The sequence below is a fragment of the Botryllus schlosseri genome, chromosome 2 (assembly GCF_051294905.1).
Source record: "Botryllus schlosseri isolate E-star chromosome 2, Bs_hap1, whole genome shotgun sequence".
Lineage (NCBI taxonomy): Eukaryota > Metazoa > Chordata > Ascidiacea > Stolidobranchia > Styelidae > Botryllus > Botryllus schlosseri.
The window spans coordinates 29,478,889-29,505,476 of NC_137237.1; the positions used below are offsets into that span (position 1 = coordinate 29,478,889).

The 26,588-nt window shown below is 39.2% G+C and overlaps 2 long non-coding RNA genes across 2 annotated transcripts in view; both read left to right on the forward strand.

Moving 5' to 3' along the window:
• Nucleotides 1–26,588, forward strand: part of LOC145457805 (uncharacterized) — a 569,341-nt gene that overhangs the window by 423,127 nt on the left and 119,626 nt on the right. The gene's annotated exons all lie outside the window — the stretch shown is intronic.
• Nucleotides 341–24,867, forward strand: LOC145457824 (uncharacterized). Its single transcript, XR_013920977.1, has 2 exons — nucleotides 341–503; nucleotides 24,656–24,867. It is a non-coding gene; the product is annotated as an uncharacterized LOC145457824 (long non-coding RNA).

Here is a 26,588-nt window from a genome sequence, read left to right on the forward strand (position 1 = left end):
CGATTTGGCTACACTACTCACAAACTTTTTCTTCAAAATGCAGATAGTATTGATTTCGTATTCCCATTTATATAGCTGCTTACACTTTCAATTTAGTAGAAACTTATGTGCTTCCTTCTACTTGTAGGTGTGTACCTACTTTAGTCAAGTTTGATTAGTCATACACGAATCTGTTTTCCGTAGTTGTCTTCGTTACCGACGAATGTAAACCAGATTAACGTTGGTACACTCAAATGACAGTGAGTCTGAAACTGAGGGAAATTCATTGCGAAATAGGAATGTGTCATTTGGCTTCCAACTCAATTTCTGTATACTGCTAATCCCTTGTTCATTTTTATAGACCAGGGGTCGGCAATCGTCCGATTTCACGAAGGCGATTAAGAAGTGCAGTATAGTTAGTAATGGTCTTGGGAGTGGCTATAAAATCCACTGGCACTGCTATTGTCTCATCGTACACAAGCTCCACCGAAGTCGACCCAACGCCCGCTTCTGGGGCAGTCCAGGTAAGACCCACGGAAGTTCCTCTATCCTCCCTGAATATGTGCAACGAGTACGCAAGGTAGCCTTCATGGAACGGTGGCAACCTTCCACCAATTCGTTGGCTTGGTGATGATAAGATGTGGTCCCGTGATGTTTGATGCCGAGGGGTTCACACAGGACCGTAACTGCCGCACCCCAAAACCCCCAATTGGGGGGGGGAGGTCGAAGGGGGCCCAAAATTATTTCGTGAATTAGCATAAATTATAGAGTATTTTTTGAAAATTCATGCAACTTTTGAAAAAAATTTCGCGCTAGGTGCGATTTCAATCTGCCGAATATCTTGATTTTAGGGTACTCTTCAGTAGTTAGTATGATCGCTCGTGAGGTGCGTGGGGTTCTTATGGGTGCGGCCGCATGCTAACGCGAAACTCGTGGTCGCATACTAACGTTTTCAGGTATAGTCTCCGGTCGCATGATAGCGTTACGGAGATAGGGATCGGTCGCATGCTAACGTTTTCGGGTATAGGCTGCGGTGACATGCTAACGTGAAAACTCGTGGTGGCATGCTAATGTTTTTAGGTATACGTGTGGCGACATGTTAACGTATCAGTTATAGGGCGGGGTGATGAAGTTGTGTTTCGGCGGCATGCTAACATTTGAACCGTGGCCATCGTCGACACGGTAAATAGTCACGTGATTGATCCTTACTTAATGTATATATCCCAAATTATTATATATGACCGATTCGACGTAGTCCCAACGTTTACGGTGAGTGCGACAATTAAATATATCAATTCAATATATCGTTATTCTTATGGACGCGGCGATGACTCGTACTTTCGGGTGTAGCCCGCGGCGGCATGTTAACGTAGCTGATATAGACGCGGCGACATGATAACGTTACAGGTATAGGGATCGCTTATACGGTTCTACATGAAGACGTCATAGCTCAGCCGTGAGAAATGACCGATATCGCATTCTTTATTCTAACTCCAAGTCTTTTCGCCCTCCCTATTGATTCCTGCGTAACCTGAATAGTACGCCGAGATTCAGCCTGGATTATTCGCACGTTCCATACCGCTGTTTCGCACCTACAGAATAGTCTGCTGTTCACAACCGCGACAAGAATCACAAGTACACGCATATATGCATTCATTGTATTTATTACTCTGAAATCAAACTCTTCACAAAAGCACGAACAATCGTATCATTACCTTTTTCATCATCACCAAAATAATTCAAGTATTCCTTGGCTGAAAATCCTTGAGCTCGTTTTATCAAGAATGTTATAGCATGATCTCCACAGACACCCGAAATTTTACTCTGTAACTGTTTCCCAGTCACGGAAAATTCGGAAAATTGATCCGACTCAAGGAATTCGATTATCTGGGGTTTTAGTGGTCCGAAACCTAGTGAACCATGAAAATGAGTATCCCCATCTCTGAATCTAGACACCCAGCGAGGCCCCGGTCAAGTTCGACTCGTCGTAACTTTCAACTACGTTCTCGGGTTATTCGTACGTTCCACGCCGCTGTTTTCACACTTATAGAATCAATACCAACTATCTCCGCGCGTCAAGAATACCCAGAGAATATTTAATCACTTTATTAATTTATCAACTTCAAATCAAACTCTTAACAAAAACACACATCTTATCATTTGCTAACTCCAGCATCACCAAAAAAAAATCAGGCGTCGGAATCCATTCATGGGATCTACTACAGGTAAACTGAGATAATCCAACATGAAATATTTTGACTTTGACATAGTCTCAATTGAAATAGATTGACAAATATGACTACCAACTTTCAACCCAGTCATATTTAGAGATTATACGCATATTGATTTGAAACAAGTAATGAAACCTTACAACTCTATTCACGACTGAGTTTTCCGTTTGTCAAATAGAGTTTCAGTAAATATTATCACTATGGCATCTCGATATTTTAATGTGTTACTACACAAGTAGTAAGGGTACCTGGATTATACGCCCGCCAATCCCCGCCCCTGAGGCTATTTATGTTCGTTGCTCACCACCAGATTATCGCGATGCGTATTTAGCACCATGTATCAGATATTCTAATGTTTTGTGAATTTCAATACCGATTTTCCATGTGTATTTAGCAATATGTATTGAATAACTTGCTTCCGAGAAATGAATAACATTCATTATACGTTAGATGATTAAATTCCGAGACTTTATAATAACTTGATAATAACTTGCTTCCGAGAAATAAACAACATTCACTATACAAATTCGCTAGATATTCTATTATGTGTATTTAGGACTATATATTTTCGCGGATAGTATGAGCTCTCAGATAACACTCATCAACGTTGAACTATGCGCAGTTTTATGGCGACATATTCAAATTCTACATATATTTCGCGCAATCAATTTATGTGTATTTAAGACTATATATGATACACAAGACCTCTGTAAATATTGAGAAATGGCATCATCACTAATTAATTAATGTTCATTTATATCGAAAAAAGAGCATAATAGGCCTATATCAGTAATAGCGTTAACGTCACAAACGCATCCAGCACGACCTGACGGCGTGAAACAACGCTTTCGCTCGATTCTTGGAGTCAGCACATTTCATACGATTCAGTCCTTTTCATGTCACTAGAATAAGGGTAAATAATAGGGATGGTGTGAACGTGAGGTTCACGTTCGCGTTCTGTGTGTGAATCTCAGAAATTTAGAGGTTCACGTTCACAAACGAACCTTGGTAGGTTCTGCACTGTGAACCTTTTTCGTATATTGCAGTTTTCACGTCATTATAACATCTTTGGTTGAAATTGATTGCATTTCAACTGCGGGGCATTCTATGCATGGCGCATGCAGTAATAAAAAAAATCAGCACTAAAGGAGCGTGCAGTTTGACAATCTAAAAAGTTTTACTTGCTTTGTTACAAAAGTTTGCTGTAAATATCATTTTGTGAATATTTAGTGACTCTCTGCTGTGAGCTTCTCGCGCAATGAAAATCATCAAGAGCGAAATACACTACATGCAGTTATGTATAGGCTTATTCAACCAATCGATGGAATTGGTATCGTTGTCTGATGTAAAAAATCTAGCAGGTATTCGGGGTCAATCTTTATTTCATATGTTTACCGTATCATAAAACAGTATCCCTGCGATTGGGGTGTTGGCTACTGCTGTATAACTTGTTAATTGGGTGATATCGGTAGCAAGTATAGAAACCCGTTTTACAATCTGTCCAATATCAACGTCGCAATACTCAGTCGCCGAATACATTGTCCGGTCTGGCCTAGACCGTTACGGCGCAAGCTTATATTCCCTTGCAAGCCCTCGTCGAAATTGTTGGCGAAGCGTCTGAAGATATTGATTTTATGGGATTATTATATCATTTTATTGCCTCAATTGATGCATTTTGTGACGTTGAAAACGACAATATGTACTTCAGCATTGTGGGATTATGTGGCCCGAGACGTCGCCAAGCATCATGTACATTGATATAGGCTATCACTTCACGGAAATGTAGTGTTGGAATTAGCAATATGACGTTCGCGTTCACACAGAACCTTTCAAAAAGGTTCGTGTTCACACGAACCTGAACCTTTCATAGGTTCACACCATCCCTAGTAAATAAACCGACAGTGAAACGCCGCCGGCGTCTTATAACGTAATAATGTAAGCTTCGTCGGGTGCTGCTATAATGTTAGGAGCGAATATAGTAGAAAGTCCACGTCTGGACACCTGTAAGCTGGTGCGTATACTACCGTTGTAAAACGCATAACGGAATTCACGTAAAAGTCGATATTGCTTTGTGATGATTTTGATGTTGTTCCATACCGATTGGGAAGATAGCACTCCTAATTTCCTAACTAACTACATAATCCCTAGTAACGTAGTCAGACGCATAACGGAATTTACGCAAAATCAATATTGCTCTGCGATAATTTTGATCACTATATGTTTTGATAATAACTTGCTTCCGAGAAATAAATAACATTCATTACACGTTAGATGATACTTTTCCTTGATATTCTATTATGTGTATTTAGGGCTAATGCGACATCACTATGTTGGCGACAGGCCTGATTTGAACACAGTAATTTTGCGAATTAAACTTATCGCCCACCACTGACACTCAATGAAGAGCACCCTGGAGACCCACATGAATGCTCCACAATTCTTGACATATAATATACTGAGCATATAATAAGCTGACAAAACTTATACACTTGAGTACTCCGAAATGTACAAGTAGGCTACTTTACCTTTACACGATGTTTTTGTAAAATGAATACTAATTTCAATGAAATATAAAAATTATCTCCCCAACACGGACACTCAATGAAGAGCACCCCGGAGCACCCACATAAAATGCTATACAATTCTTGACATAAAATATACTGATGATGATGTTAATTAACTCATGTTTTCAATAGTATAGGGCAAGCAGGCAAAATTATTCATGACATATAATAATAATTCTACTTTTACACTTTTTCACATTTTATAACACTTTTGGTAGTACTTAACAGTTTCAGCTTTAAATAAAATTCGGAATATAAACTAATCGAAAAATTCGGTGACCACCTTATGAGTGCAAGTGCGAGTTCGAAAGTGGCAAATAAGTCAGATCGCTCGAAATAATAGTCCCAAGTTGCGTAAAGCTAATGTTCTCCCCGTAGCTGAGATCAAGGTTTGCAATTTCGCCTATGGGAATGAGGTATTAGAAAATACCAATTCGAGAGGTTATCTACTAGATTAGTGCTTAGCTTTCTCCATCGCCAATACCTGATGCTGTCGGGTAAGTTTGTGAAACTGACACCTCTCATCCAGGGCAATGAAAAAAGTACGTTCCAACATTTTATTATCACTAAATTTCTACTAAAGTACTGGAAGTGCAGATCTCCAACAAGTAAAAAAGTAAGTATTAAAGATATAGTTGGCCAGATAACTGAAAATAATAAATAAAATTAAAAAGCGTGAAATATTACATTTTATCCCGGAACGCAACAAGAAAAATCGTATGACTTTTGTAAAGTAGATAGAAAACTATGCCTGATAACTGAAAATAATAAAAAATAAAATTAAAAAATTAAAAACGCGGAAAATTACATTTTATCCAGGAACGCAACAAGAAAAATCGTATGACTTTTGTAAAGTCGATAGAAAACTACACTATTCTGATGCACTAAAGACTTTTACACTCCTGATTTTCTATAGTATATACTAATTTTACATTGCGGGGTATTCAGTAAACTTTAATCCAGTGATCTTCCGTCTATTTTCAATCACGGTCCTCTTATTATTCTAGGCTTCGAACCCCGCATCCAGTACGTTTTATGGGGATAAATATTTTTAGACTAAAATACTTTTCCAATGTACTAAAGTCTTACAGAACCGATTTTGTAGAGTAGATAGAAAACTACCTTTTGAGTCGATAGCGAAGTACTTGTACATTTTGGAGTAGTCAAGTATTGGTTTTGCCTTGGTAGAAATAGACTCAATCAAGTGATTATCTATTTACAGCGCATCTACTTCTATTTCAGAGTTTTCGGTTTTTAGACAAACTATACCTTCAATGCTTACTGATTTACTCGTTCGGAAATCATCACTTCTTGCACTTTACTAAAAATTTACTGATACTAAAATGTTAAAATGTACTTTTTTCAATGCCCTCGATGAGCAACGCCAGTTTCAACTATATCCTATCATGCATTTTCGCGCTGCAGAATGACTTATCGCAACGAAAAATAGCAAAAATACATCGAGAATCTGCAAACTCTCACTGCGAAATATTTGAGTTTCACGAATTATCCTTCAAAGTGAGCTTACATATTGGATATTATCGAATAATTGTACATTTGGAGTACTCAAGTATAGGTTTTGCCTGCCGCGTTTTCAAACTATAGAATGATATAGTCTCTACAAAATGTTTTTGATATCAAGATAACTTTTTTACATGAATGGTCACGTATCCTAATATTCAAATAACCCAATACAGACCTAGTACTTACAGAAATATCGTAGTTCTTGTAACACAGTTGTCTGTGTACAATATATGTTTAAGGTAAGTCCTACATATTTATGATTTCGTCCTAGTTTGTATTTTAGAAAATAACATACAACAATTTACTTTACTAACAAGAAGTGTCGAGTTATCGAATGATTTTCCCTTGCGTCAAAACAAATAGTATGTGGAACTATATTTCTAACGTTTCTAACCCTTTGCACACCTGTGGTAAATCACACAAGCAACAAGTTTCGAGTACTGAAACTTAATTTTCCAGCAGTGTGATAAACGCCATCAGATGGTACTTAACATCGCGCAATTCCGCTCGAATACAAGTAAAAGTACAGATTTCAAAGTAAGTAAGTAAGTAAGTAAGTGAGTAACTGGTTATGTTTGTAGACTATATATCCACTTTTATCGTTCAGGGATGTTGAGCAGAGAATGACATGAATTTCGTCAAATTACTCAAGTGGGTTTTTGCCTACATGCACCAAATACTCTCAACTCCATATGATATTGGAGTGCTTCAACTTCATGATAGTTAGAGTATTAGGCAGAAATATACCTGGAGTACTAACGTTTTACTTACTCGGAAATGATTACTTCTATCTTATTTTAAAGGATTCCTCGCTCGACGCGAAATTTTATAAGGTTTTGAATGATATCCAACATATAGGCTCACTTTGAAGGGTACTTCGTAAAATTCAAAAATATTGCACAGTGAGAGTTCGCGAATTCTTGATGTATTTTTGGTATTTTTATTGCGGTAAGTCATTCTGCAGCGCGAAAATGCATCATAGGATATAGATGAAACTGACACCGCTCACCAAGGGCACTGAAAAGAAGTACATTTCAACATTTTAGTAGCAGTAACTTCCTAGTAAAGTACAAGAAGTGATGATTTCCGAGTGAGTTAAAAACTAAGTATTGAAGGTATAGTTTGCTCGAAAAACCGACAACTCTGAAATAGAAGTAGATGCAGTGCAAATAGTTAATCACTTGATTAAGTATAGCGCAAGCAGGCCAAACCTATACTTGAGTACTCCAAAATGTACAAGTAGGGGAGATGTGGTACCGATGGATCACTGGGACCGAAAATACTTGAAAAATTTTCCATGATAATTCTATGATTGCACTCCGTGAATTTTTCTACAATAACATGCTGAAAGAATCTTTCCTCACATGCAAAAAAATTCGACCTGCGCGAGTTATGGGGTCTGTGACGAATGATTTACGTTTTAGGGGGTGTGAAGTAAATTTAGATCGACATTTGCATTTTTCTATATCACCTCACAGACTAACAAACCCGCCATAATTTTTAATGTGAATTATAGGGCTTGTATCAGGGTATATGATGCCACATATTTTTTGAATCAATACCATCCTCGAGTGGACTATTTTCAAGTCAATTACAATATTTATGGGGTGGGGGACCTATGGTACCATAGCCAAATCAAGCCAAACAGATGGGCCAACTAATCACTTAACAACAGAAACTCGCCTGCATATATATAGGCGTTAAATCATAGTTACATGTGGTGTTTTATCCCTATTACGAGGTATTTGAAAGTCAAAATGTCGATTTGCAGGTAATATGTATGTGGCATTAATTTTGTACGTTTAGGCGTAAATCAAAGCATGATTTTATGCCAACATTTGGGTTGATATAATCTATTTTATTCTTGAAGGTCGCAACGAAACATTCTTCATTGGCTTGCTGTAGCTTAGCTTACAGTACACAACAAAACAAGTTAACAAATTTGAGTTTTTGAGCGTATGTCTCATAGCTCCCATGATCGTGTGCCTTTGGACCAACCGGTGGGGACCGATGACACGTTCGAGCAACAAATTTTAAACGTTCATAAATATTTTTTGAATAATCGCATATTCATGTAAATGTCCGCGATAGTTAGAGCTTGTATCAAAGTGTTGAGACAGCAAAAGATCCGCTATTCTCGGCTGAAGATTTGAGGGCTAGAGATCATTTTGCAATTTTTGATCCATCGTGACCACATCTCCCCTACTTCGCTATCGACTCCCTCCACGTGAAAAGGGACTAGGTTTTAGAGTACTTTATCAGTACTTGACAGTGTCAGTTTTAGACAAAATTTGGAATAAAAAACTAGCTCATTCACCCATTCGGAAATTTCTTCTTTAACCTGTACTTGAGTGTAGCGAGTAAATCTCATTTATTATTAATTCTACATGTACACTTGACCATGTGTTATGACTTACATAATTACTTTTCGCTATATTTGAAGTCTGTCAAATTGCAGTATATGTTACGGTGAGCTTATATTCGTTCTGTTTGATCATCTTGACTAACGATATTCATTCGACGAGCTCTTCAGTGATAGCCCTTGGACTTGGAACAGTGTTGTTTGACATCATAACGATACCAAGTTACGACAGTTTAAAATTATATACCTTACGACCAATGTTCCCTCTAATTTTTGACGGGTCTGCGCACACTCACCAACTCACTGCGCAGACCCTTGGAAAACAGTGCGCAACGACTAAAAAAAAGGTCATCACTTCAGATTTTTTGTGCGCAACTTGGATCTTCTGTGCGCAGAGACCGTGAAAGTACTGCGCATTTGCGCACGTGCGCAGCTTAGAGGGAACATTGCTTACGACACCAAATTTCGTTACTTCATCTCCACCTTCAAATATCGTGATATACAAATATTGTGTATACGGGACAAATACATATATGGCTATGTTGTTGCAATCTTCAAAAAAGTACATCCCTCAGTAACCAATTTCTCGTAGGCTATGCATACAAATGAGGACAGTTACATCAACGAGAGGTAACTTGTTGTATTATGTAGCTAGTAATTAGTGCAAGTGAGTCCGCAACTACTGTTCAAGGCCTTTTCCTCGTTTTTACCAAGCATCCTCGTAAGGATAGACAGCCCCAATCAGCTAATGTAAGTGTGTACTGTGTATGTATGTATGAGGGGTCTTATGCCGCTTGACGAATGAAGTTGATCGTCTATTCTTTTCTGAAATAATCAAGTTAGTGGTTTTTAACACGACCTCACCTCGTAGAAACTTCAGTAGAATAACTTATAACCCCTCACGTTTACTCAAGTAAATCTAATTTGATAATCAAGTACTGAATCTTGATTTTCCAACGAGTTCAAATTTAGCTCTAACTTATGAGATTAAATATAATAACTTTTCATGTTGCAGTGTAATTTACAGCATGAGCCAAGTGATTTCATAATTAACACAAAATAAATAAATGAATTACTAGAGTAATATAAGATATTCGTGTCATCCTCCTTCGTATATCATAAAATAATACCTAGGGGAGATGTGGTACCGATGGATCACTGGGACCGAAAATACTTGGAAAATTCTCCATGGTAATCCCATGATTACACTCCGTGAATTTTCCTACAAATACATGCTGACAGAATCTTTCCTCACATGCAAAAAAAATCGACCTGCGTGAGTTATGGGGTCTGTGACAGTAGTTATATAGATCGCTCGTGATTTGCCTGGGGCTCTTATGGGCCCGCTCGCACGCGGCTGGGAAACTCGTATTGGCACGCGGCTCCTTATGTCTTATGGGCCCGCTCGCACGCGGCTATTGCGTCTTATGACCCCTCTCACACGGTAACTCTTTTCAGTATAGCGATCGCTCGCACGCGGCTGGGAAACTCGTGTTGGCATGCGGCTCTTATGTTTTATGGGTGCGTTGGCATGCGGCTATTGCGTATTATGGCGGGGGTGGCAAGCGGCTCTTATGTCTTATGGCGGCGGTCGCAAGCGGCTGGGAAACTGGGGGTGGCAAGCGGCTCTTTTGTCTTATGGCGGCGGCGGCATGCGGCTATTGTGTCTTGTGGTCGCACGGTAACCCTTTTCAGCATAGGGATAGCTCGCACGCGGCTTCGTTGTTGGCATGTCGTACTTCGTGTTGAATATGTATCAAGTAAATAGTCATGTGATTGGTCCTTAGGTAATGTGTATATTCCAAATTACGGCGAGTACGACAATGATATATCGTTATTCTTATGGACGCGGCGATGATTCGTACTTTCAGGCATCTCTCGCGCGGTGTTGAATATGTACGAGTCACCAACAATAACCGCGCGGACGGAAACGTGGTTTGTTGTGAGGATTAAGCAGTGCGTGCGACCTATATTTCGAATGACCTGTGCGCTGAATTATTTCTCGTCCAGCCGCTACTATCGATTATTACACTATTCCATTCAGTGCGAAATAGTTTGCTAAATCTAGGAATCAGTCGCATGGTGTTACTTTAGTAATTAGCTTACCATAGAGCCGGCGTAGCCGGTGATTCGAATACCGACAAATTTTCACTTATTTCTGACCCAACCCTAATCCTCTGTGAAGTTGACGCTTATCAAAAAAGGTGTGAAATAATTGTAAAATCCTAATCCGAAACCGATTATTTCGACTTTGGCGTAGTGCGCATTGAAATAGGATTGACAAACATGACTAGCAACTTCCCCACAGTCCCGTTTCGATATTATACACATATTGATTTGAAACAAGTAATGTAACATTACAACTCTATTCACGATCCTGCTTTCCGTTTGTCAAAGAGATATTTTAACATCTTACCATGCTCAAAAGAATTGTTCACAACATTAACAATTGTTAAAAATCTAGTTTCACTTACTTGATTATATCACTACAACTCATAAATTTGAATTAATTCATCCTGGTTGTACTCGTATGATCGGTCTTTTTTTATTCGATTGTAAAGCTAGTTACTATTCTGAAGACAAAGTATTTACTAATCGGTGCATATACGATTTGACTTGAACATATTATATTTTGAGTATACGAGATTTGAATGTCTGAACAATAACTGAGAAATAATTTATCACAATTAAATCCGTATATTACAGCGTAAAAGATATTTGAATGTCAGCAACTCGGTAAGGTCATAGTTACTACCACATTACCTAATTTACCCGACCAACTCGTCATGATCATTCCCGAAATCAACACAAACATGACTACTGACTTGAGTTAACCACAAAACAGCATCAAGTTTTAAATCCACTTGTAGCTTACGGCTTATTTGAATGCGGGTTATGTTCTGTTGTAATTGAGTGTACGGAAATAGTATTACGTCTCGACATCTCACCATCTTACCATATTCAAAGAGTCAACCACGAAAACATTGTCAAGTAAATCCGTTTGTAACTTACCCGACCAACTCAAACAGTATCAGTATGAAAAACAGCCAATCATACACGAATCCATACAATCACTAAAACCTAAAATCCATAACAAGCTTGGTTGTATTCATATCCCTACACATCTTTTTTTATTCAACTTGAAAAGTCGTTACTATTCTGTAAGATAGAGGAATTACTACGCGGTATATTTTGCAAGACAAACTAATTACTACTCGGTATATTTTGTAAGACAAAAGTAATTACTTCTCAGTGTCGGCGACTTGAGATTAACATAATATGTTTGAGTATACGAGATTTGAAAGTCCGACCACCGTAGTTGAGAATTCATTTCTTACAATCGAACGATGGTGTTATATTCAAAGTTATCATGCTGTGAACATAAGGATTGACACATTGATTTGACATATGAGATTTTGTAATAGTTGATCATTACTTTATTATTAAATTATTTGCGTTAATTAGACCCGGCGTTGTGGTAAATGTTATGACAGCAACAAACTTTTCAGTACCAATGTTATTAACATATTAAGCTGTAAAACTATGTGTGTCTGAAATGTTCTTGATAGGAAAATTACTCCACCTTGGTAAAAATCACTCTGCGTATCGCGGATATCAGAAAATATTTCCAGTAACCAAGACTAAAGATGAAACGACAATATCGGTATTATTACATTCAACAATCAGTACAATTATTAAAATCTATCGTTTGCGATAAACAGCACTAAAGATGTAATAATTCCAGTATTCATACATTAAACATCCGATACAAAATGCTATATTATCCCGATTCTCAACGGGTAATTGAAACGACTAAGTGTAGATTCAGCATATCACAATATCGTTACTGTTGAATCCAACGATTTATTGTCGGAATTTGTGACAGAGAATTGAAACATATGCACTTTACAGAGTGTGAAAATATCACTTTGAGTATCGATTACCGTTCGAAGCTAGCGATCAATTCTTAATCATTTCAGTAACTCCCCATTGTGCGTGCTAAATGTAAAATATCGCGAGGTTATACACTCTAAGACTTTGATTATTGCAAAAGTAAATTGTGATATGTTTGTTAGATGCATCCAATTCAACTAGAAGTGTCTAGTGCCCAACACTCGTAATATCAAAAAAGTACTTGCTACACTGTTATTTGCTAAACGTGTTTTGCATTGTTGTTCATTTCTAGTATTGATTGAAATCATTCTCGAACCCTCAAATAATAATTCCCGACATGAAACCAAGCCGCTGAAAGTCGTTACCATCACGAAGAAACAATGTGTACGATGTTTGTCAAATGTGTCCTACCTGACCAACAGAAAACAATTTTCACTCACTCGAAATGAAACCAATGTGATGGTCTCCATTCGATATTTTGTTTGTGTCAAATACTTTGCAATGAACACATTTGCGTGGTTGAGCTTTACATCATCAAGCTGTTATTTGTAAATCAAGATTTCGGTAAACTTGTAAATGCATCGTTTAACTAACCGACATTTAGTGATTGGGGAACATACCAAACGATACACATCCATCTCTGAAATACTGCATTGATCTTAATTTCCATCATCGTGATAATCGAAGTACATTTCTTTCGAATTCGTAACAACCGGTGTTTCTACGACACGATAAATTTTTGACAAGTTATGCTTAGAAGATTGGTTGCATATCGCGAAAAAAATAATATACCACTCATATTGATACAGAACTAGTACTAACAGAAACATCAGAGAGTTGTTTACACAAAAGTTTGTATGTGTACAGTATGCGAATACCATGTGTAAGTCCAGCACAATTGCAGTATCCATCCGAGTTTAGTTAACACAAATTTATTACAACGGAGCCACGTAAACTTTCGTGAAAGAAAAGCATACTCACTTCCAGAGGGTTATGTCAACACCATAGCAGTAAATCAGCTACTCCAACAACAAAGTACATATGTTTCTAGCCACGGTCCTTACATCTTTCACATAGATCAATCTACTTTGCTAACGAAAAGTGCTGAGTCATCACATGATCGCCCTCACAACAAAACAGCTAGTAGATATTATCATTCAAAATATTCCTAACCCTTTACACACCAGTGACAAATCATACAACGAATATGTTTTGTGGGTCGAATTGTTGTTCAGTGTCAAGTCTACCTGTTGAAACGTACATTAAAACAGCGCAATTCAATTAAAACCACGAATCTATTTTCATTTCCTCACAAACTGTCACATACAGAAAAATAAATTTTATTCTGCCAAAACATACTTGTAACCAAGCGCTTTCATTAAACACACAACACCATAAAAGTATTTACTTTCTACAACATAGACATTCCGATGTAGTCAAGAAATATTTTTATTAATCAAAATCATCGACTTCTGTTTACGGCGTTAGTGTGTGCATGTCATACATGTGGGCCCCGTATTAAAATGGACACGACACGACTGAATGTAAGGGGGGTAGAAGTCTATCACATCGATTTACATGTGGTCTTCGCTACGGTTTCAAAAAACGAATCATCTATTTTGCATTGGTCGAGACCGAGCGAACCAGTTACATGTATTCGCGGTAATGATTTTGCTTATCATATGCGAATGATAGGATTGCTACTCCGACAAATCAAATCAACATACAACAATCTTCTGACGATCATAATAGCAATTTCATTTTCCGACCCTTCATAATTGTATACGCACGAAAAGTATATTGTACAACTCGGTAACTACATTTAACAAGACCAATCACACTACCAGCGTTGAACACAAGATACCTACCCAAGTAAAAATATCATTCTGGTTTGGACAACTGACGTTTACCTGTGTAAAATTATCATTTTCACTTGGAGGTCCACCGTTACCTAACTAAAATACCATTGTCCTTTGGAGATTTATCGTTTACACAGTGTAACAAACCCCTTTTCACTTGGAAATCTATTTTTACCCAGTGTAACAAACCCCTTTTCCTTTGGAAATCTATTTTTTCCTTGAGCAACAAACCTTTTTCACTTGGAAATCTATTTTTTCTCTGGGTAACAAACCTTTTTCACTTGGAAATATATTTTTTTCCCCGGGTAACAAGCCTTTTTCGTTTGGAAAACTATCATTTACCTGAGTACCAATACCGTTTTCACTTGGAAATCTATCTTTTCCCTCGGTAACAATACCACTTTCGTTTTAAAAACTGACAACCACACCGGACAATTTGATATTTTTGTATATTGTTACAACGGGCAGCGACAAAATATACACCAACAACGATTCCAATACATTTGTGTAATCGCATATTCACTTGTTCTGGTGCACCCCATCAAAATCCTCAGTTACCCACATGCAATATGTTGTACATCAACGTGTATGTTTTGGAAATTGGACAATAGGTTTCGACGTGTCTGTGATGTCCGGGTTCGTGCTTTGGATTTTACAGAGTCAAAATGTCTGAATAAAACACCACCTCGACTTCGGTAAATGTTTGGCACACAGATAACGGTGGTCGGAAATCGAGGAATTTATGTTTCCGTCAGGCTAACACCGCCGGGCTACTTGTGATTTATCTCACATGTGTTTACTGTGTTGTGTCGCTCTTTATTGACCAATACATACCACACCACTCAGTTGAAATCGGAAACCCCGAGAAAGTATTAACCGGATCCGGATATCAACTCTGAATCGGTAAACCATATTCAAGTAAACATGCCACATGCCTCCGTGAAAATAACAAGACATCGCACAAATCAAGTATACCACGTGTGGAATTCTACGTTATGCATCGGCTTGAAAACCTCTTGATAATTATTGTAACATTATACGACCCTGGATACACTTGGTTTAATCATTGATGTCGCATGCCTAATCAGCTTTGCAACAAAAGTAGTCTTCCCACTTCTTGAAGGACCACTCACAATACACGCGAATGGGTGGATCAATTCCATCATTTGTTGTTTATTGAAAACTCGATAAAGTGCATTTGTTTATATATCAACAAGGTTGGGAATATCCACTGTTGTAGTCATCTTGTTCTAGCGGAATATATAATCCCAGTAGAGTTCGATTTAACAATTTTCCGCGGGTTATGAAATCTTCATCTGTCCCTCGTAATTTCGTCAGCGGAAGTTGTAGTGTTACGAACGCTTTATTCAGATCGTCAAGCAGCTGATCCCAATCTGTAAAATAATAAATCACATAAGAGGATTCATAACACGAGAGGATTCATAGCACTTTAAAATCTAACAGCGTTACTATAACAACTATAGACCTCACCTTTTGAACACTCTTTCAAATCTTTATGTTGTCTCGATACGCGTTGTTCGTATAATTCACGCGATATCTCTCGATTCAAATACAGCTCCACGAGGTGTACATGATCGTGGCGTTGTACAAGTGTCTTTTCGTGTAACCGAGTCAGGCCTGCTTGTTCCAGAACAGATATTATGTAATCACTAGCCATCTGTAAAAACAAGACACAGATATCAGGAAATATTGTTACTAAAATGTTTTAGTTACAAGTTGACATTTCGAAAACACCCACAGATTGTAAACAAAGTTTCACCTAAAACTATCAGTGTTCACCACAAGATTATGTTCACAGCGACCAAGGGAATCATGTTTGCAAAAATCATCTGTTGTAGTATCGCTACTTTCAGAGTCAGAACGAGGCCGTTTCAAACTGTTTGCGACTCGATGTTGATCAAGGAAAAATTGGAATTTTCGATGTCGCTTGCGGGTTCTCAAGTAGGCTTGTCTCTCTTCGTGACCGAAAAGCGGTATCCACGCACAATTTTTTCCCAAGACCACATAATTTGTCAGCTTTGCTCTGTTGAATAGGATGTGGTTATCACTCGGCGTCTTTCGATCAGGAAATTGTAGTTGAAGTAGCGCTTCTATGCAGACACTTCGGACACGGATCCATTTCTCGTCTAGTTCCTGCCGGCGCGCCTTGGATCGATCGGGTATCGTGCGGTCTTGTGAGTTGTCGTCGGTACCGTGAATCAAGAGTTGTGTTAATTCCTGCTCCAGTTCAAGCGTCTCTAAGTGTAAACTATTTAAATCTAATTCGGACATTACTGACTCAATATATGAAATAGCGTTATCCATCTGGAAAACAAATGACACATTAGCACATAAAAAGTACAAGTAAATCATAATAATAGCAGACACACAGATAAAATACAATAGCACACAAAATAACAATTACGTCACAATGGTATTACACATTCAATGGCAGGGTTGACACACCATCCTCGAGCACTCGACGTTTGGCATAGAAATAGGAAAATGTTTTACGCTGTTGTTTGTACGTATAGACACCTCCATCTCTGCACCGAAACCCCTTGTTCACTCCTCCGACAGATTGCCTAGATGTCAAGACACCCAGCAAAGTTTCGAAATCGATTGGGTTGGATTTCCGGAGACCTTTGGAAGCCAATTTTTTCTTTGGACCATCACAAAAGTAATTTTTGGATTGGAGACCGCAGAAAGATGTACCACCTTCATACTCCACTTTCATCAAACCCGGTTGACGAAGGTAATATGCATACGTGTCTTTGCAACACTGCCTCGAGCGATCAAAAGAAACCGGATCAGTCAGAAACTCAGCTCGGTGTTCGTCACAAAAATAGCGTGGAAACCAGTTCTCGTATTCAAGATAAAATTCATCCCTTTTCTCGGGGATAAGAATATCATCGAATGAGGCTGAATGCGAAAGATAGAGGGAGTCTGTGTCCATCATTAATAGCATGAAGGACTCGTCACGGAAATATTTACACAAGCAATCATAAAAAAACGACAGCATCTTGAGCTTAGCATTGTTATACACCCAGAATCCCACTTGAATACAGTTACCCCACTTGATCGTTTTAGGTCGCTTCGTTATTTCAAATAGATCGGCGTTCAATTCGTCATATTTCACAAAAAAACGATCCTTCACGTGGGTGCCGAATTCACTTTTATCGCAGTAGGAGGTTCGTTTGAATTTACGTGGGTTCATCAAGACGCGGCCATAGCTGCTGTTTCCGGCTAATTTTTGTGTCAGGGCGATGATCTCTAGGCTAGGGTCGCGGTCCCCAGCTCGTCGACAATCTGAGACATTTTTCGCAAAGTTGTCAAAACAGGTCTTTTTTGTGAATTCGACCGCCTCATGAATTTTGGATATAATCAACCCGTACTCTACATACCACTTGATCAAGTCGGAGGTCAACAAGATTTTCTTGCCCCAGTATGAAGCAACCAACATGCGCGTGGGTTTGGTGAGTAATTTACGATCAATGGCAAACTGTTTCATGTGACCTTTCAAATGCTCGCGAGACACCATCGTATTTTTGAATATCGGACATAGTTCAACAAACTTCCTTTGTAAATGTTTTGGCGTAAAAATATCAACTGATAAACATCCGAAGAATGTACCAGTCATTACCATCTCCATCAGTTTTTGTGCGGTGACAGACTTGGTTCGAGTCAATTGTGGTTGAATACCATTAAGATATCGCACAATATCAGGATTTTCCTGTTTCTCCGTGTGCCAGTCGCATTCCCATTTACATATGACTTGGTAATTGAGGCTTTTGTAATAATCATGAACACGTTTAGTCCGTTCTCGACGTTCCAAATCATCACAACCAAATCTGCACTGATGTGCATGAAAATGACATCCAAGAAAAGACAAGATTACCCCTTGACCAGCTGAATTACGATAGAACCCATCAGCAGGATAATTACGAGCTCCTACGCGGATTTCAGGTCCATTAAAAACATGGTGGACATGTACATTGTGGGTATACGAATACCAGTTTAACCATTGAGCTGCTGTCTCCCCCCATTTCGGTGCGGTCTTTACAGGTTTGAATTTAGTACACTCAGCATCGAGTGGTTGCCAATGCACCGGGAAACCGGTTGGACTAGGTTCACTCAAAGCAAAAAGGTATAGCGAATTGCTGTCCAGCCCTGTTATATGTTGGGTAATCTGAGCGTTTTCCTTATAAAAATATTCTTTGATTCGAGTTTCACCCTGTTTTTGATATCGATGAAAAATGACTGACGGTCCACCCACTAAATTGTCTCTGAATAGCGAAACCAGATCCTGGTGTTTATCGTTGAACAAGGTGAAATCACGCGGAATGCTATTAAAAAGATGCCTCGATACAACCCCAGGCAGAGAGACAGCTTCTTTGAATATATCCACACTGAATTGACTTTTGAAAGATTGAAATTGTTTTTCTAACCCCTCAATGAAGTAATGAGTATCGATTGCATTGTACCATTTGAGATAATCACGTAAAGTAGTCATTTTGTTATCGTTCCAAACCTTCAAACAGTTTTCATATTCGGCTGTGGATATATTACGACCCTTTAGCGAGCTGTAGAAGTCGCTGTGACTAGGTGGACTCGGATAATCTAGCTTTTCCAAACTAGTCAGAAACTCATACGGAAAATGACCTTTAGCGGCGCTACATTTGAAGGCTTTCAAATAAGCATCGTACGAGAACCCGGGTGCCAAGTAATTTACAATGTCCAAGAATTTCAGTCTGTTGGTTGTCAAAGAGAGGAAGTTGTTACCTCGTTTCAATACATTCAGATTTTCATCAACGAGTAAACCCATCAAGTACTCTTTGAGACAGTTCAAGTCATACCGACCGCCATTGAACGACAAAACAGGGATTTGTTTTAAATATCGCATAAACTCCTCTTGTAAACGTTCAAGTGGTATTTTTCCCTCGGTGGGGTCGAGCGCCTTCATTTCGGTAATTTTACATTCGAGCATGTTCAAGTAGTGTTGATATTCCATCTGTAACAACCTAAATGACTCACTTTGAATATCGTGAAAATGATCAACCATTTCCGCACACAAGTCGTTTGGGTCACCGTTCGAGACAATTACATACGGTTCCAAGAACCCTTCCACATTAGAAGATATGCTAACAGAAATGGGAATATGTTTGCACTCCCATGAAGTTTTGGAGGAATCTGGAATATCACACTTCTCAAACATACTCTCGATATCAAACGCGATACGGTATTTGAAATAACGAAGCTGGTGAGGAACGAACACCCCTTCTAAATCAAGTTTTTCAAATATATTCAGCGAGGGCTATAAACGCCACCGGGAAACACTTCAACAGGTTCTGTTGTACATTTATGTCTGGTCAATTCATACTGTAAATTGAAAAATCTTTCACAAATATCACATTGATAGCTCTCTGCGTAACGGAATATATCAGTAATTAGACAGAAGTGTGCATTTTCTAAATGTAAATACACAGGTTTCGCTTCAAACGTGCTACGACGGAGTGCGACAGCTTTACCCTCAGTTTTTGTGTACACAACTATGGCCACATCAAACAAGACCTCGATATCGTCCAACATATCAAGAGTCACGCCGGATTCTACATTTACACTATACACCGAAGTAAATTGTTGAGCCAAATCTTTGGTGTCTTTTCCTAGTGAGTGAGCGATACACCGAAAAGCACACAGATTGTCATTGTACAGTTTACAATTTTTTCGACGTAGCATTGTCAAGACGCATTTCGATTTTGTAAGCCATGTCGGCAGCTTAATACCAGCACAACCAATCAGTAAATGACTCGTAGGGTATACATAAAACTGGACATTAGTCAGACAGACTGGCAGTGACTTTGTATCTGCTCGAGAGTTTTGTAACAAATCAAGTGCGGTTTCCAGGCGAATAGATTCAACAAATTCATCAAATTCAGATAGTGTTGAAATTAGCGCTGGTGTTTCTAATACACTATCGATGTTTGCCGACGCATGTAAATACCGAAATCTCAGAGTCTCGGTGTGATATAAAATGAAGCCATGTGCGTAGTTCAATTTAAAGGTATGTGACTCGGAGAAAAATATCGCTTGGATATCGCGGGAAACGTCCGATAGCTCACGATCGATGACTCTAATATTATACACGCGCCGACTCTCATTCACTACATACGATTTTATCGCTTGCCAGTTCTGTGTTAAAATTTCTTGACGTTCATCACCAATATCTGGCGGCAATTCATCTTCCTCACGGATACGGTGTCTTCTACGACGACTCATCTGTAACATTGTATTCGATTTTAATTTCACACTCCCGCTAATTAACGAGATAGTAATACCTACTTATCTTTTTCTTTGAAATCTTGATTACTTTTCACCTGGTAAACAAAGAAACAACCCTCCTTAAATTATATTCACCACGTTGTGGTTTGAAACAGAGCTTACCGATGCAATATGATCCGTGATTGTACTTGATTCTTCTGTATCTGTTTCGACGAAACAAAAAACATCAGGTTAGCACAAACTTTAGTTTTGAATTAGATCAGTGTATACTTACACATGTATTGACAATATATCCACAAGTGTAGATTTCACCTCCTCTCGCCACAACGATCAGGTGGAGAAGACCGATTTGACTGCTTCTGGATTAATCTAGTGTTCACGATTTCAGATCGTTTGTAAGCCTATTATCTGTAATTTCAAACACAAACACATGAACATTTACATGCAAACAATCAAAGCAATACACTGAATCACAAATCGTATTTCAAGGTATTTCTAATTGGTAAGAGTTGGTTCAGGTATTGTTCAGTTGCATCGTTCAATTGATTCTGAATCTGTTCAAAATCACTGCGTTCAATAGCCGATGCCAATAGCTTTTTTATTTCAATAAGGATTTTCCGGATGGAAGGCTTCTTCTTTTCCGTAAGGGAATCAATGAAACCTAGAATCATCGCTAGGTGTGGTCTGATCACATCAAGAGTTTTGAGGTGATCTCGAATTTTATTGACAGTGTACAGACATATTTTCTCTTCCTGTCGTCTCGCCCTCGACCGTTTTCTATCCCCACCGCCTTTTACGAGTTTTTGTTTCAATTTAGAGAGGCGTATCTTTTTACATGGTGGTGGACTGGTTTGTGGCGAGGTCGCGGGTACATCTCGCTTTCTAGAGTTTGATGGTTTCTCGGTCGGGGTCTGTGGTTTTGGTAGATCAGAAAATAGCCTTCGAGAGGTCGTCGGTTTTTCACTCGGTGCCGCGGGTCGAATTCTAGATTTTGGAAAAGGTTTACGAGGAGTTGGCTGTTTCTCGATCGGTAACATAACTGAAGTTGTCGGCTCATCCTGAAGGGCTAAGTTCGAAGCCGAGGTTGTCGGTTTGTCAACTGCGACTCCTGATTCCAACCATGCCTGTAGTGTGATGTCACGGTCAGGCGGATGGTTTTCAACTGTGGAATCACACTCAACGACCTCTATCGTTGGAGCAAGGAGGTCTTCGGGTAGGAGACCTTCCAAAAAACCCGCATCCTCTTCGAATCGCTGCTCAAAAGAATTCACTTCATACCCGAGGTTATTAAATCTGTTCAACTGAGCCTGAGCCATGATCAACACTAAATCGAGGTATACTGATTACCGGTTGATGTTCGAATAAGCAAGTAGGATTTACCAGCTGAATGACCACCTATTTATTCAAAAAACGACTTCCTACCACCACCTTCTTCCTTTTCGGCGTCGTGTTACTCTGTTTATTATAACAACCTTATTTCCAAATTCCAAAATGTATGATCACTTAATCACCGGGGATTATTTTTACAGTTTTTGCAATAACCACCCAAAATGGACTCAACTCATACCCGAATGATTATAGAAAATTACCTGCGTCACCATCACAATCTACATGTATCCGCTTTGGGAGAAATAGAACAGTCGGTTCACGACATCGTTGATGTATACATATCGGATCAAATTGCTGTGAGCATCGAAAAATGTGATTTCACGTCACTAAACAACTCGATTCTGGGATACGGCGTGGACTGGAATGGTCTTATGTGCATTATAGCGGTCGCAGCTATGAAAAGTGATGTTCACACTATCTCGGCGTACACAGATTCGACATCGAAATTCTTGAATACACACTTTATCTCGCTGACAAATGATTGGGTATGGTGCAGACATGGGGTAATCGCGATTAGTAATCGTAATCGATTACGACGATTACAGCATTTTCAAGTAATCGTAATCGCAATCGATTACATTCGAAAAAATCCCGAAGTAATCGTAATCGTAATCGACTACTTCCCATATTTAATCGATTTCTTTGTGAAAGAACGATTACTTTTTTTTGTACAAGGACTGTGACATAAACTGAACATTCGTGAACAAGGAAGAGATATTATACCAGTTATTGAGAGCACAAACGTCTGATTTTTAAATGCCACTGCTCATTATTACGTCAGAGATAGCCTATTAGCTTTGCTCGTCTTTGCGTAGGAAGTGTCCACGCATAGTAAATAGATATTCGATGTACATTAGTGTGATTGTAAAAAACCCACCGTGCTGTATATCGGTTTATCAATAAATTTCAGACGCCACTACCTCGCATCAGGATAATTAATCATAATCACCTCTCTGCCTAAGATAAAATAGCAACTTTTGTATTGATGTTTGGTTATGCTTAGTTAAACTATAGAATGTAATAGTTCTAATTCTAGAGTTAAATGCAGTTTCACCGTTGCTGCTTGGCGAGCAGTAGACCTATATGGTATGAGCGTACAGCAGACAAAGGTTTAAAATTTTGTACTCGTCAAATAAAACATTACGGTTTCCAGAACGAAGCATTAAAATCAACAGCTGCTGATATGTATCATAACTGGGCCGTTGTTTTGCCGTTTCTCGTAATGGCAGCTTGCGTTACATTATCTGCATTAAGTTGAAGGCAGAATTTTATGTTCTCTTTCTGTTATTCTCATAATATTCTACTCAAAACGGGCGCCAATCGCTATTTCACAATTCTTTACTGAACATTTGGACTTGCCGCCGTAGCCATCGGCTTATATACCATGTTAGCGTGGGTTGTAGCTAGAATCAGGATCAAAACAGCAAAAGCGTCCCCTAACCAATCTTTGGTCTTGGGCCCCCATAGGGTAGTCAATTTTATGTTTACGATTTAATTTCGTCAATAATATTGATAATTGCATTATATTGCATTTTTAATCCAATCTCAGCGACCTAAGGTCAGATTTACCTGAAGAGCGGGGGGGGGGGGGTCGTAATTCATAATTATAACATCTGTTATCTTGCAATAATTAATTTATTGTATGTTGTTAATTTGTGACCTCCGGTCTGTTATATAGCCAAAAGTAGTGGCCCAAACAACAGCAGACTAACAGAAAAACTTGCGTGAGACGCACCGGGTGGCATTTGCATCGTTGGCTCAGATTGGAAGGAATGGACTGTTAGTCATGCCCACCCAGCGCGGCTACTAACAATGGACACATACGCTAAGTTTTGGCCAATGTCTTTTTTAATAGCACACTTCGTGAAGTCTCATGTTTGCCGAAACTGCATAAGTCTTTTGATGTGTCGAGGAGCGGTATTGACTGGCACCTAAATGCCTATTACTTTGAATTATGCAATATGCATGCTTTATTTCTTGAGGGGGAGACGTATATGCATTTCGAAATCAAGCTATCTAGAGACATTTAAATCGCAAAGCTCAAAGAGAAATTCGAAGTTAATGAAATTTCTCGAAAATACTCTATAATTTATGTTGGTTTACAAAATACTTTTGAGTCCCCTCCAACCACGCCCCCCACCCTATTGGGGAATTGGGGGTGCGGCAGTCATGGACATGGCAAGAATGCAAATCATTGGGTGCGATAAACCGTCCTCTATAAAATGGGCTATGGGTACATTATGACGTAACAAGGAAATGTCCCATCTTTTTTAAAGACAGTTGTTATATCATCGGACCTTTCCAGCGCAATCCATGTTTTGTCTTCCAATATAACTACTACGATGCAAAATAAATGTAATCGTGAGTAATCGTGATTACTTTTCAAATGTAATCGTAATCGTAATCGACTACTTCCCGATTTTGCTGTAATCGTAATCGTAATCGTAATCGCGTGATTCAGAAGTAATCGTAATCGCAATCGATTACATTCATGAAGTAATCACCCCATGTCTGGTATGGTGAATTTCAAACTACACAATCATAAACTATCACTGTGATTCCATTTTACAGAATTCCGCCGAGGATTATTTCAGACCGAGCTTGTTCAGACGATTTATCCGACTTCTAAACCGAGCAACTACCCGTTTGTGGTCGCAGATTGACCAGTTAACCCGAATTCTAGAGCTACAAGAATGATATGTATATGTGTCTACTGTTTCTCAATACACAATGTTTGATGCATATTTTGGTGTCGCCCCTGAATACTGAATATAGATCGCGCTTTTCGCGTTACTGCTGAATACTGAATACCCCTGAATGTAATAGCACTGACTGGATTAGTGTAATAATCGATACGATAGTTCAGTATACTGTAGCACGAAACAGCTGCACAGGAAAAAAATTCAGCGCGCAGGTCATTCGAAATATAGGGCGCGCGCGTAATCCTCACAACAAGCCGTGTTCGCAAAACGGATGTAGTTAGTGGGTCGCACATATCAAAACGCAAGCGCAAACATCTGTTTTTCAAAATCGCACAATGTACTGTGGTTTAGTAAATTTCCCCGTCGGCAATAAGTGACAATTTGTTGCTATTCAAGTTACCCACACTGATGGTTCTGTTAGTCGGTATTTATTAAATCTTACCAGTGAAATCCAGTTCTGTGTCAAACTGATTACTAAAATTTCACCGCGTGTGCGATCGGTATGGCTATGACACCAAGTCGTGAAAGATGACTATGTCCGAGACATTATCTTGTCAGTGATCGCGGGGTTTTGCAAATATTTCACACCTTTTTTGAATAAGCGTTAACTTCACAAAGGATTACGGCTAGAATAGAAATAAGTAACAATTTGTTGGTATTCAAGTCTCGCCGGTGGTGTATCTGTTATTCGGCGCTTATTACACTTATCATGAAATTAGAGTGAGAACATAAAGCATCAAGTTGTTGTTTTCGAATTTTGATGTCGAGGTGATAAATTTACGCCTTCAATTACAATTCAACTTCGGTTGTGTATTGAGTGATAGATCGATATGCCGGAAGTGGTATCTTGTGAGCGATCGTAGGATTTTACAAATATTTCACATCTTTTTGAAGTGTTAGTTTGCGAACGCGACTATTGTTGATATTCGAATCGCCGTCTACGCCGGCTCTGTGGTAAACTAATTACTAAAGTAACACCATGCGACTGATTCCTAGATTTAGCACACTATTTCGCACTGAATGGTATAGTGTAATAATCGATAGTAGCGGCTGGACGAGAAATAATTCAGCGCACAGGTCATTCGAAATATAGGTCGCACGCACTGCTTAATCCTCACAACAAACCACGTTTCCGTCCGCGCGGTTATTGTTGGTGACTCGTACATATTCAACACCGCGCGAGAGATGCCTGAAAGTACGAATCATCGCCGCGTCCATAAGAATAACGATATATCATTGTCGTACTCGCCGTAATTTGGAATATACACATTACCTAAGGACCAATCACATGACTATTTACTTGATACATATTCAACACGAAGTACGACATGCCAACAACGAAGCCGCGTGCGAGCTATCCCTATGCTGAAAAGGGTTACCGTGCGACCACAAGACACAATAGCCGCATGCCGCCGCCGCCATAAGACAAAAGAGCCGCTTGCCACCCCCAGTTTCCCAGCCGCTTGCGACCGCCGCCATAAGACATAAGAGCCGCTTGCCACCCCCGCCATAATACGCAATAGCCGCATGCCAACGCACCCATAAAACATAAGAGCCGCATGCCAACACGAGTTTCCCAGCCGCGTGCGAGCGATTGCTATACTGAAAAGAGTTACCGTGTGAGAGGGGTCATAAGACGCAATAGCCGCGTGCGAGCGGGCCCATAAGACATAAGGAGCCGCGTGCCAATACGAGTTTCCCAGCCGCGTGCGAGCGGGCCCATAAGAGCCCCAGGCAAATCACGAGCGATCTACATAACTACTTGTGACGAATGATTTTCGTTTTAGGGGGTGTAAAGTAAA